Raw genomic sequence first — 12,264 nt, 5'->3', positions numbered from 1 at the left:
CGGGCCTCTGTTGACAGGGGAAAAACCGTGGACTGGATTAGCGGACGGGCTTTGTCCACGTAGCTGGGGACCCACTGGGCGTAATAAGAGAAAAAGCCCAGGCGGTGTTTCAGGGCCTTGGAGCAGTGGGGGAGGGGGAACTCCATAAAGGGGCGCATGCGTTCAGGGTCACTCCATTTCGCACTACATAGCCGAGGATGGCTAGACGGCCGGTGCTAAACACACATTTTTCCCTGTTGTCTGTGAGATTCAGGACGTTCGCGGTCTGGAGGAATTTATGGAGTTTGGCGTCCTGGTCCTGCTGGTCGTGGCCGCAGAGGGTGACGTTGTCGAGGTACGGGAACGTGGCCCACTAACTGTACCGATCAACCATTCGGTCCATCTCCTGTTGGAAGACCGAGACCCCGTTAGTGACGCTGAATGGAACCCTTAAAAATTGATAGAGCCGCCCATCTGCTTTGAAAGCAGTGTATTTTCGGTCGCTCGGGCGGATGGGGCGCTGGTGGTAGGCGGACTTAAGGTCCACCGCGGAAAAGACCTTGTACTGTGCAATCCGATTGACCATGTCGGATATGCGGGGGAGAGGGTACGCATCTAGCTGCGTGTACCTATTGATGGTTTGACTGTAGTCTATGACCATCCTCTGCTTCTCCCCGGTCTTTACAACTACCACCTGGGCACTCCAGGGACAAATGCTGGCCTGAATTATGCCTTCCCTCAGCAGCCGCTGGACTTCTGACCGGATAAAAGATCGGTCCTGGGCGCTGTACCGTCTGCTCCTCGTGGCGACTGGTTTGCAATCCGGGGTGAGGTTCGCGAACAGGGAAGGCGGATCGACTTTGAGGGTCGCGAGGCTGCAGATAGTGAGTGGGGGTATAAGGCTGCCGAATTTAAACGTTAAACTCTGGAGATTACACTGAAAATTCAATCCCAGGAGTGTGGCAGCGCAGAAGTGGGGAAGGATGTAAAGCCGGTAGTTCTTCAACTCCCTCCCCTGCACCGTGAGGTTCGCGATGCAGAACCCTTTTATCTCTACTGAATGGGACCCTGCCGCCAGGAATTGTTTTTGATTACTCGGGTGTATCGGAAGGGAACAGCGTCTTACCGTATTGGGGTGTATAAAACTCTCCGTGCTCCCAGAGTCGATCAGGCAGGGCGTCTCGTACCCATTTATAAATATGGTCGTTGATGCTGTTTGGAGCGTTCGGGGCCGCGACTGGTCCAGGGTCACAGAAGCCAGTCATAGTTGCTGCATCGGGGCGTTTTCTTCAGGCCCCGGGTGGCCGTCCATCCCGGGGTCCTTAGTCGTCAGACAAGATGGCGGCGTCCACGGGTCGCACACGGTCGGGGGTGGATAAGATGGCGCCGCCCATGGATTGCACGATGCCGGGAGAACACAAAATGGCGGCGCCCATCCCTCCCGCGTGGAGTCCGGGACCCAAGATGGCGGCGCCCATTGGCCGCACATGGATCGCTGGGGGGGGGTTCAGTTTGGGGTTCTCCCCTGGAGATTGCGGCTACCCCCCGGGCCTGGCACACTGCTAGAAAGTGCCCCTTTTTGCCGCACCCTTTACAGAGGGCCGAGCGGGCCGGGCAGCGCATTCGGGGGTGTTTCCCCTGCCCACAAAAGTAGCAGTGGGCCCCCCCGGGTGAAATGCCACTCTGGCAGCGCAGGCCTGCGGGGGGACGGGGGTCCCGGGGGTTCGGTCGCGGCGGGGGTCCACGGTGCCTAAGGGGCTGCCACGCGGTCGGGTGCGTATGCGCGGGCGTTCTGTGACGCCACATCAAATGAGGCTGCGAGGGCCCGTACCTCTTTGAGGCCTAGTGTGTCTCTTTCCAGCAATCGCTGGCGAATTTGGGATGAAAGCATACCTGCCACGAACGCATCTCGAACCAGCAGCACTGTGTGTTCATTAGCCGAAACCGATGGGCAGTTGCAGTTTCTCCCCAGTATTAACAGCGCATTGTAGAATTCGTCCAGCGATTCCCCGGGGATTTGCCGTCTCGTCGCGAGCTGGTGGCGTGCGTAGACCTGGTTGACGGGCCGAACGTAGATTCCTATCAGCATGGCGATCACCGTCGGGAAATCGTCCGCATCCTCTATGAGCGTGTAGATTTCAGGGCTCACCCTGGCATGCAGGACCTGAATTTTCTGTTCTTCTGTAGGTATGCCGGGGGCCGTTCGGAGGTATCCCTGAAAACACGCTAACCAATGTTTAAAAGTGGCCGCTGAGTTTGCCGCGTGGGGGCTGATTCGCAGACACTCCGGAATGATTCGTAGCTCCATGTCCTTAAAATTTTGAGTAAGAAATTGTAGCACAATCAATCACTCAAGAGATGAGATGAGAAGGAGTCGAACGATGGCTTTATTACGCAGACTTGTTCCCCAGCAGCACAGTTACAGAATGCGGCTGCTGGGAGAACCCGGGCTCTTATACTCCGCCCCACTGGGTGGAGCCAGCAGGCGGCTGATCCAATCGGGACCCAGCGTCTATCCACCAATAGCCTCTCGGCATCACAGGGTACCTTAATACCCCTAATACATACCACCACAATTCAACTTGGCAGAACAGTGGTAAATGAAATTCAACATAGACATGTGTAGAGTCCTAAGCATCTTAGTAGACTCCACACTCAACATTTTCGACAACTGCAGAATAACAATCATCAAAGTTTTTTTTAAATTTAGAGTACCCAATTCATTTTTTCCAATTAAGGGGCAATTTAGAGTGGCCAATCCACCTAGCTTGCACATTTTTGGGTTGTGGGGGCGAAACCCACGCAAACACGGGGAGAATGTGCAAACTCCACACGGACAGTGACCCAGAGCCGGGATCGAACCTGGGACCTCAGCGCCGTGAGGCCGCAGTGCTAACCCACTGCGCCACCATGCTGCCCCACAATCATCAAAGTTAATAGAATGTTGAACTAAATTTTCCAAAACAGTAGAATACAAGTCAGAGGAATCATGTTTAAACTATGTAAGTACTGTGGTCAGACCAGATCCTGATTACCAGGCCTAGTCTGGTAATCAAATCATAGGGAGATATTCTGCAACATGTGGCAGTGCAGAGGACAACCAGAAGGTTCTTTCCTCGTGTTAGGGTCTGAATTATGGCGAAAGACTAAGTTACTTGGGCCTTTGAGCCTTGAAAAGAGGCATCCAAAAGAGGTATATATGATTATAAACAGGAAGCAAAAGTAAATCCTGACACACAGGCTCAAACTAGTAAGAGCCAAATTTAGAACTGATACTGTATTCAGAAGGATTCCTTCACACAGAGTGATTAACAAATTAAACAGACTTCTGGTCAGGTTAGTGGAGCAAAAACCCCGGGAAAAATAAATGTCTCAATGGGGAACTGTGGGGCCTCTCTGCTTGGATGAACAAAGATGGGTCAAATCACTCTCCTCATCTCTCACTATGTGTGCACAAGTGTGAAAGGTTGCAATACCAGCAAAAGATATGGAGACACAGCAAAATTGTGTCTTTGTTTTCGCTTGTTGTAACTAGGTCAATATGTTTGTAATCTGTAGTGCCAGTGGCTGTATGATAGCCAGATGTCAGAAACCAATGACACTAACAATGTAAAAGCTTCTTTACTTAAAGTCTGCTGTTTCGAAGGCAGATGCACAATCACTGTAGCTACTGATCAACAAATAGCATTTTTTAAATGTTCGACTAAGTGCTGTCCAATATTCCTACTTTTTTAACAGGGCCTCATATGTTTGACCATGGCAAAGTACCATTTTATAGCTGCCAGCTGTTGCTACTGACTGTGATGGTGACACTAGCATGGTAGCATAACAATGTAAATACAGTATGTCTAAAGTAGATCCTATTTTATACTGGCAGAAGACAAGCAATTCACTTGTCCCACAGATTTGAGTGCACAGCAGACAGAGTGTAAACCAGCAATATTAAAATGACAATTATACAATGCTTCTTGAACACAAATAGTTGGTACAGTCTTGATAAATTATCATAAATTAATTTCAGCAACAAAAAGTTGGTGGCACGGTGGCACAGTGGTTAGCAATGCTACCTCAGAGCGCCAGGGACCAGGGTTCAATTCTGACCTTGGGTGACAGTGTGGGGTTTGCACATTCTCCCCTTCTCTGCGTGGATTTCCTCCGGGTGGTCTGGTTTCCTCCCACAGTCCAAAGATCTGCAGGTTAGACGGATTGACCATGTTAAATTGCCCCTTAGTGTCCAAAAGGTTAGGTGGGGGTGTGGGCATCATTAGGGTGGTCTTCCCAAGGGTTGGCGCAGACCCGAGGAGCCGAATGGCCTCCTCCTGCACTGTAGGGATTCTATGATTCTAAGTTCAATGGTAGAATTAATTTCATACATCTATTGAGATATTATGAAAAGCTAAGGACTATTTGAAAAACATGCCACAAAGGTAGATTTTCCAACTACTTTATGTACAAGGAGCATTCTAACAAATGCCAGTGGTCTGTGTCATTACAGGTTAATGGTTACATTGTATAAGGAATTTAATTGATCAAACTTGTTTTGTTTAAATGCCTTGTTCTCAACATTTTGTGGGAATGTAATCGTACAGTTCGAGCAGATATTCCCAGATATATTCTTGGTTTTACTCTTGTACCATAAATCTACAAAATGTTTTGACTGAGGTGAGCAAAGAAATCTAGTTGAGATGCATTTTAATCCTTTTCATGACTGCAATATTTTATTGCAAGTGTCATGTATTGATTTAACGTTTGATTTGATGATTTAATAATGTAAGCCATTGTGTGTTATTAATATGTGCCAATAACCTATTTGACCCCAGTAACTTAAACAAAAACTTTCTTGCAACCACTGAAAGATGTCCATAAATCTTGTTGTAGCACTGTATAGGTAGATCTCCTGCTTCCACTTGTCACTTGAAGGAATTCCAATTATCTGCATTTGAAATGCTTGGATTCTAGGACAGCCATGAGGTTCCACCAAAGTTTAGGATATTATAAACCTGTGGGCATGTGACAATCCAAAGTTTGCACTACATTTACACATAATGACCCAAAGAAAGTAGCAACTTCTAATAACTTATTTTAAATTCTTTTCAGATTTTTTGCTGCATAGGAACACTGAGGAAAAACTTTTGGTAAGTTAATTGTTTATGAAGTAATTATTTTGATGAAAATATTTAGTAATAAATGCACGAGTTGTGTTTATGCCTGCATATGAGTGTATCTGCATGTGCTTTTACATTCACACCCATTTGTGCTCCATGCATGTATGTATGTCTCTGTGTCTGACTGTATATACTCTGCAGATGAGTATCTGTCCTGCACATCTTTGTGTGTGTCTACATGCATGTGCCTGTGTTTGCATGTGTGTGTCTGTATCTTCATGTGTATGAGACAAAGAGGCAATGCAAGCTCCATAGAATGTATCAGGAACAATAAGTTATTGGGGACGTGTTTATGCTGTGCCTGTGATAATGGTAGGGGCAGCAGGTGTAACGGGATCTACCTCTTAAATGTGGGGGATGAGTGAAGAATGAGAGTAGTTCTTGGGCCAGAGAATGCTGGCTGGTTCATGGACATGGAAAGAAAAGTTCAAGGCGTTAGCGGTCTGGAGGAATTTTTGGAGGTTGGCGTCGTGGTCCTGCTGATCGTGGCCGCAGATGGTTACGTTGTCGAGATACGGGAACGTGGCCTGCAACCCGTGCTGGTCAACCATTCGGTCCATCTCCCGTTGGAAGACCGAGACCCCGTTCGTGACACCAAATGGGACCCTCAGGAAGTGGTATAGACACCCGTCTGCCTCGAAGGCTGTGTACTTGCGGTCACCTGGGCGGATGGGGAGCTGGTGGTAGGCGGACTTGAGGTCCACGGTGGAGAAAACCTTATACTGGGCAATCCGATTTACCATGTCGGATATGCGGGGGAGAGGGTACGCATCTAGCTGTGTGTACCTGTTGATGGTCTGGCTATAGCTATGACCATCCTTTGCTTTTCCCTGGTCTTTACTACTACCACCTGGGCTCTCCAGGGACTATTGCTGGCCTGGATTATGCCTTTCTTCAGCAACCGCTGGACTTCAGACCGAATAAATATCCGGTCCTGAGCGCTGTACCGTCTGCTCCTAGTGGCGACGGGTTTGCAATCCGGGGTGAGGTTTGCAAACAAGGACGGTGGTTCAACCTTGAGAGTTGCGAGGCCGCAGATAGTGAGTGGGGGTATTGGGCCGCCGAATTGAAATGTTAGGCTCTGCAGGTTACACTGGAAATCTAATCCCAGTAATGTGGGCGCGCAGAGTTGGGGAAGGACGTAGAGCCTGTAGTTTTTAAACTCCCTCCCTTGCACCGTTAGGTTCGCGATGCAGAACCCTTTGATCTCTACGGAGTGGGATCCTGCAGCTAGGGAAATCTTTTGCGTACTTGGATGGATGGTCAGAAAACAGCGTCTTACCGTGTCGGGGTGAATGAAACTTTCGGTGCTCCCGGAGTCGATCAGGCATGATGTCTCGTGTCCGTTGATCAGCACCGTTGTTGTCGTCGTCTGGAGCGTCCGGGGCCGTGATTGATCCAGCGTCACCGAAGCCAGTCGTGGTCGTAGTGTCTCGGCGTCTTCTTCGGACCCCGTGGAGCCGTCAATGCTGGGGTCCTTTGCTGTCATACCAAGATGGCGGCGTCCATGAATCGCACGCGGCCGGGGGTGGACAAAATGGCCACCTCCATGGATCGCACGTGGTCGGGGGTGGACAAAATGGCCGCCCCCATGAATCGCACGTGGCTGGGGAGTCACAAGATGGCGGCGCCCATCCTCCCCTCGTGGTGGGCGGGACCCAAAATGGCGGCGCCCGCGGGTCGCACATGGGGCGCTGGGGGTGGGGGTTGGGGAGCGTTTGGGATGCGTTGGGCTCGTTCTTCTCCGGGGAATGCGACGACCCCCCGGGACTGGCACACAGCCGCGTAATGGCCCTTCTTGCCGCAGCTTTTGCAAATAGCTGCGCGGGCCGGGCAGCGCTGCCGGGGGTGTTTCGCTTGCCCGCAGAAATAGCAGCGGGCCCCCCCGGGATGATCTGGCGCTTTAACCGCGCAAGCCTGTGAGGGGAGGGGGGTTTGTCGCGACGGGGGCCCAAGGGGCTGCCGCGCGGTCGGGGCCGTAGGCGTGGGCGTTTTGCGAGGCCACATCTAGGAAGCTGCAATGGCCTGTGCCTCTGAGAGTCCTAGCGACTCTTTTTCTAAAAGTCTTTTGCGGATTTGGGGAGAGTTCATACCTGCCACAAACGCATCGCGAATTAGCATGTCCGTGTGTTCAATCGCGTTCACCGGCGGGCAGCTGCAGCCCCGTCCCAAAATTAGCAGCGCGGCGTAGAATTCCTCCGTAGCGCACAAAGACTCACGGGAGACGAATAGAGATGAAGTCGATGAGACTTTATTAAGCGTGACTTGTTCCCCGCAGTTCAGTAGCAGACTGGCCTGCGGGGGAGAACTCCTGGTTCTTATACTCTGCCTTCAGGGTGTATAGAGGTCAACAGCCAACCAGGACCCGGGATCTGTCAGCCAATCACATCACGGCTTCACAGTCCCACATGACCCCTAATGCATACTACCACATTCACCCCTTGTTAAAAATGAACCCGGCGGGGTGGTGCTTCGTATGGTGGTAAGGGTTTACAAGGCTGGTCCTGGGAGGAAAACGTTTGCATGTCATCACAGCATGTACAGAGGTTTTTTTTGTTTTTAACTATTTACAGTAAAAGGGTGAAAAAGAAAACGTTCTCGTTACAGTCCACAATATAATAGTGTTACATCGATGCCACGAGTCGGTCGGGCGGTCTGGTCATCCTCGTCGATCGCCTCGGCCCCGGTGGTGGTGCTTGTTCCCGTGTTGTCGTCTCCGGGAGCCTTACGGTTTCTGCTTCCGCTTCACTTCTGGTCAGACCTGGGAGGAGGACCGATCCCCCCGGGAAGGGGGCGCTCGCGGGGTGCGCCGGTGGCAGGGAGGGGGTGATTGGTGTCGGGGGGGTGTGCGCGTTGCCGGCGGGCGCCAGATCTCGCAGGGAGACCGTGTCCTGTCGGCCGTCGGGGTACTCCACGTAAGCGTACTGTGGGTTCGCGTGGAGGAGGCGAACCCTCTCGACCAACGGGTCCGACTTGTGCGCCCGCACATGTTTTCGGAGCAAGATGGGTCCTGGGACCGCCAGCCAGGTCGGCAGCGACGTTCCAGAGGAGGACTTCCTGGGGAAGAATAGGAGGCGCTCATGAGCCGTTTGGTTAGTGCTAGTACACAGTAGCGACCGGATGGAGTGGAGAGCGTCCGGGAGGACATCCTGCCACCGTGAAACTGGGAGGTCCCTGAACCGTAGGGCCAGTAGGACGGTCTTCCAGACCGTGCCGTTCTCCCTCTCTACTTGTCCGTTCCCCCGGGGGTTGTAGCTGGTCGTCCTGCTCGAGGCTATACCGTTGCTGAGCAGGAACTGGCGCAGCTCGTCACTCATAAAGGAGGACCCCCTGTCGCTGTGGACGTATGCGGGGCAACCGAACAGTGTGAATATGGTGTTAAGGGCTTTAATGACTGTGGCCGCTGTCATGACAGGGCAGGGGATGGCGAAGGGGAAACGGGAGTACTCGTCCACCACGTTCAGGAAGTGTATGTTGCGGTCGGTGGAGGGGAGGGGCCCTTTGAAATCCAGACTAAGGCGTTCAAAGGGACAGGTAGCCTTGATCAGGTGCGCACCATCCGGTCTGAAAAAGAGCGGTTTGCACTCTGCGCAGATGTGGCAGTTCCTTGTGACTGTACAGACCTCCTCCACAGAGTAGGGGAGGTTGCGGGACTTTATAAAGTGGTAGAACCGAGTGACCCCTGGGTGGCAGAGGTCCTCGTGGAGGGTTTGTAGGCGGTTAATTTGTGCGTTGGCACATGTGCCGCGGGATAGGGCGTCAGACGGCTCGTTCAGCTTTCCGGGACGGTACATGATCTCATAGTTGAAGGTGGAGAGCTCGATCCTCCACCTTAAGATCTTGTCGTTCTTAATTTTGCCCCGCTGTGCATTATCGAACATGAAGGCTACCGACCGTTGGTCCGTGAGGAGAGTGAATCTCCTGCCGGCCAGGTAATGCCTCCAATGTCGCACAGCTTCCACTATGGCTTGGGCTTCCTTTTCCACTGAGGAGTGGCGGATTTCTGAAGCGTGGAGAGTTCGGGAGAAAAAGGCCACGGGCCTGCCCGCTTGGTTAAGGGTGGCCGCTAGAGCTACATCGGAGGCGTCGCTCTCGACCTGGAAGGGGAGGGACTCGTCGATGGCGCGCATCGTGGCCTTTGCGATATCCGCTTTGATGCGGCTGAAGGCCTGGCAAGCCTCTGTCGACAGAGGGAAGGTTGTGGTCTGTATTAGGGGGCGGGCCTTGTCTGCGTACTGGGGGACCCACTGGGCGTAATATGAAAAAAACCCCAGGCAGCGTTTTAGGGCTTTTGAGCAGTGCGGGAGGGGAAATTCCATGAGGGGGCGCATGCGTTCGGGGTCGGGGCCTATTATCCCATTGCGCACTACATATCCCAAGATGGCTAGCCGGTTTGTGCTAAACACGCACTTGTCCTCGTTGTATGTGAGGTTCAAGGCTTTAGCGGTCTGGAGGAATTTTTGGAGGTTGGCGTTGTGGTCCTGCTGATCGTGGCCGCAGATGGTTACGTTGTCGAGGTATGGGAACGTGGCCTGCAAACCGTGTTGATCAACCATTCGGTCCACCTCTCGTTGGAAGACCGAGACCCCGTTTGTGACGCCAAATGGGACCCTTAGGAAGTGGTATAATCGCCCGTCTGCCTCGAAGGCTGTGTACTTGCAGTCACTTGGGCGGATGGGGAGCTGATGGTAGGCGGACTTGAGGTCCACGGTGGAGAAGATTGACCATGTCGGATATGCGGGGGAGAGGGTACGCATCTAGTTGTGTGTACCTGTTGATGGTCTGGCTATAGTCTATGACCATCCTTTGCTTCTCCCCTGTCTCTACTACTACCACCTGTGCTCTCCAGGGACTGTTGCTGGCCTGGATTATGCCTTCCTTCAGTAGCCGCTGGACTTCGGACCGAATGAATGTCCGGTCCTGGGCGCTGCTCCTAGTGGCGACGGGTTAGCAATCCGGGGTGAGGTTTGCAAACAAGGATGGGGGCTCAACCTTGAGGGTTGCGAGGTCGCAGATAGTGAGTGGGGGTATTGGGCCGCCGAATTGAAACGTTAGGCTCTGCAGGTTGCACTGGAAATCTAATCCCAGTAATGTGGGCGCGCAGAGTTGGGGAAGGACGTAGATCCTGTAGTTTTTAAACTCCCTCCCTTGCACCGTTAGGGTCACTATGCAGAAGCCTTTAATCTGTACGGAGTGGGATCCTGCAGCTAGGGAAATCTTTTGCGCACTGGGACGGATGGTCAAAAAACAGCGACTTACCGTGTCGGGGTGGATGAAGCTTTCCGTGCTCCCGGAGTCGACCAGACATGGTGTCTCGTGCCCGTTTATCAGCACCGTTGTTGTTGTCGTCTGGAGCGTCCGGGGCCGTGCTTGGTCCAGCGTCATTGAGGCCAGACGTGATCGTAGTGCTTGAGCGTCTTCCTCGAACCCCGTGGAGCCGTCGACACTGGGGTCCGTTGTTGCCTTCCAAGATGGCGGCGGGGGTGAACAAAATGGCCGCCCACATGCATCGCACATGGCTGGGGGTCACAAGATAGCGGCGGGGGTGGACAAAATGGCCGTCCCCATGCGTCGCACAGGTCTGGGGGGTCCCAAGATGGCGGTGCCCCTCCTCCCCTCGTGGTGGCTGGGACCCAAAATGGCGGCGCCTGCGGGTCGCACATGGGGCGCTGGGGGGGGTTGGGGAGCGTCAGAAACGCGCAGATCGCCTTGTTCTCCGGGGACAGCGGTAGCCGGGACCCAAACTGGTTGCGCCTGCGGGTCGTACATGGGGCGCTGGACAGCGGTGGCCGGGACCCAAACTGGTTGCGCCTGCGGGTCGTACATGGGGCGCTGGGGGGGTTGGGGAGCGTTAGAAGCGCGCAGGAATCCTTGTTCGCCGGGGACAGCGGCGACCTCCTGGGACCGGCACACAGCCGCAAAATGGCCCTTTTTCCCGCAGCTCTTACAAATCGCTGCGCGGGCCGGGCAGCGCTGCCGGGGGTGTTTCGCCTGGCCGCAGAAATAGCAGCGGGCTCCCCCGGGACGACTTGGCGTCTTAACCACGCAAGCCTGTGGGGTGGGGGGAGGGGGGGGGGTTTGTCGCGACGGGGGTCCACGGGGCCCAAGGGGCTGCCGCCCGGTCGGGGCCGTAGGCGCGGGCGTTTCGCGCGGCCACATCTAGTGAGGCTGCAAGGACCCGTGCCTCTGAGAGTCCTAGCGACTCTTTTTCTAAAAGTCTTTGGCGGATTTGGGAAGAGTTCATACCAGCCACAAAAGCATCACGCATCAACATGTCCGTGTGTTCCATCGCGTTTACCGGCGGGCAGCTGCAGGCCCGTCCCAAAATTAGTAGCGCGGCGTAGAATTCATCTATCGATTCTCCGGGACTTTGCCGTCTCGTTGCGAGTTGGTAGCGTGCGTAGATCTGGTTCACTGGGCGAACATAGATGCTTTTTAGTGCTGCGAACGCCGTCTGGAAATCCTCTGCGTCTTCGATGAGAGGGAAAATTTCCAGGCTTACCCTCGAGTGCAGGACCTGTAGTTTCTGGTCTTCTGTGACCCGGCTGGGGGTCGTTCTGAGGTAGGCCTCGAAACAAGTCTGCCAGTGTTTGAAAACTGCTGCTGAGTTCACTGCGTTGGGGCTGATCCTCAGGCATTCCGGGATGATCCTGAGCTCCATAGTTCTTTTAAGCACGCTTAATAAATTGTAGCGCACAAAGACTCACGAGAGACGAATAGAGATGAAGTCGATGAGGCTTTATTAAGCGTGACTTGTTCCCTGCAGTTCAGTAGCAGACTGGCCTGCGGGGGAGAACTCCTGGTTCTTATACTCCACCTTCAGGGCGGAGCTAGAGGTCAACAGCCAACCAGGACCCGGGATCTGTCAGCCAATGACATCACGGCTTCACAGTCCCACATGACCCCTAATGCATACTACCACATCCTCTAACGATTCTCCGGGACTTTGCCGTTTCGTTGCGAGTTGGTAGCGTGCGTAGACCTGGTTCACGGGGCGAACGTAGATGCTCTTCAGTGCTGCGAGCGCCGTCGGGAAATCCTCTGCGTCTTCTATGAGAGGGTAAATTTCCAGGCTTACCCTCGAATGCAGGACCTGCATTTTCTGGTCTTCTGTGATCCG

Source organism: Scyliorhinus torazame, chromosome 3, assembly GCF_047496885.1.
Source record: "Scyliorhinus torazame isolate Kashiwa2021f chromosome 3, sScyTor2.1, whole genome shotgun sequence".
NCBI classification, from domain to species: Eukaryota; Metazoa; Chordata; class Chondrichthyes; order Carcharhiniformes; family Scyliorhinidae; genus Scyliorhinus; species Scyliorhinus torazame.
Note: the sequence above shows the minus strand (reverse complement) of the source record.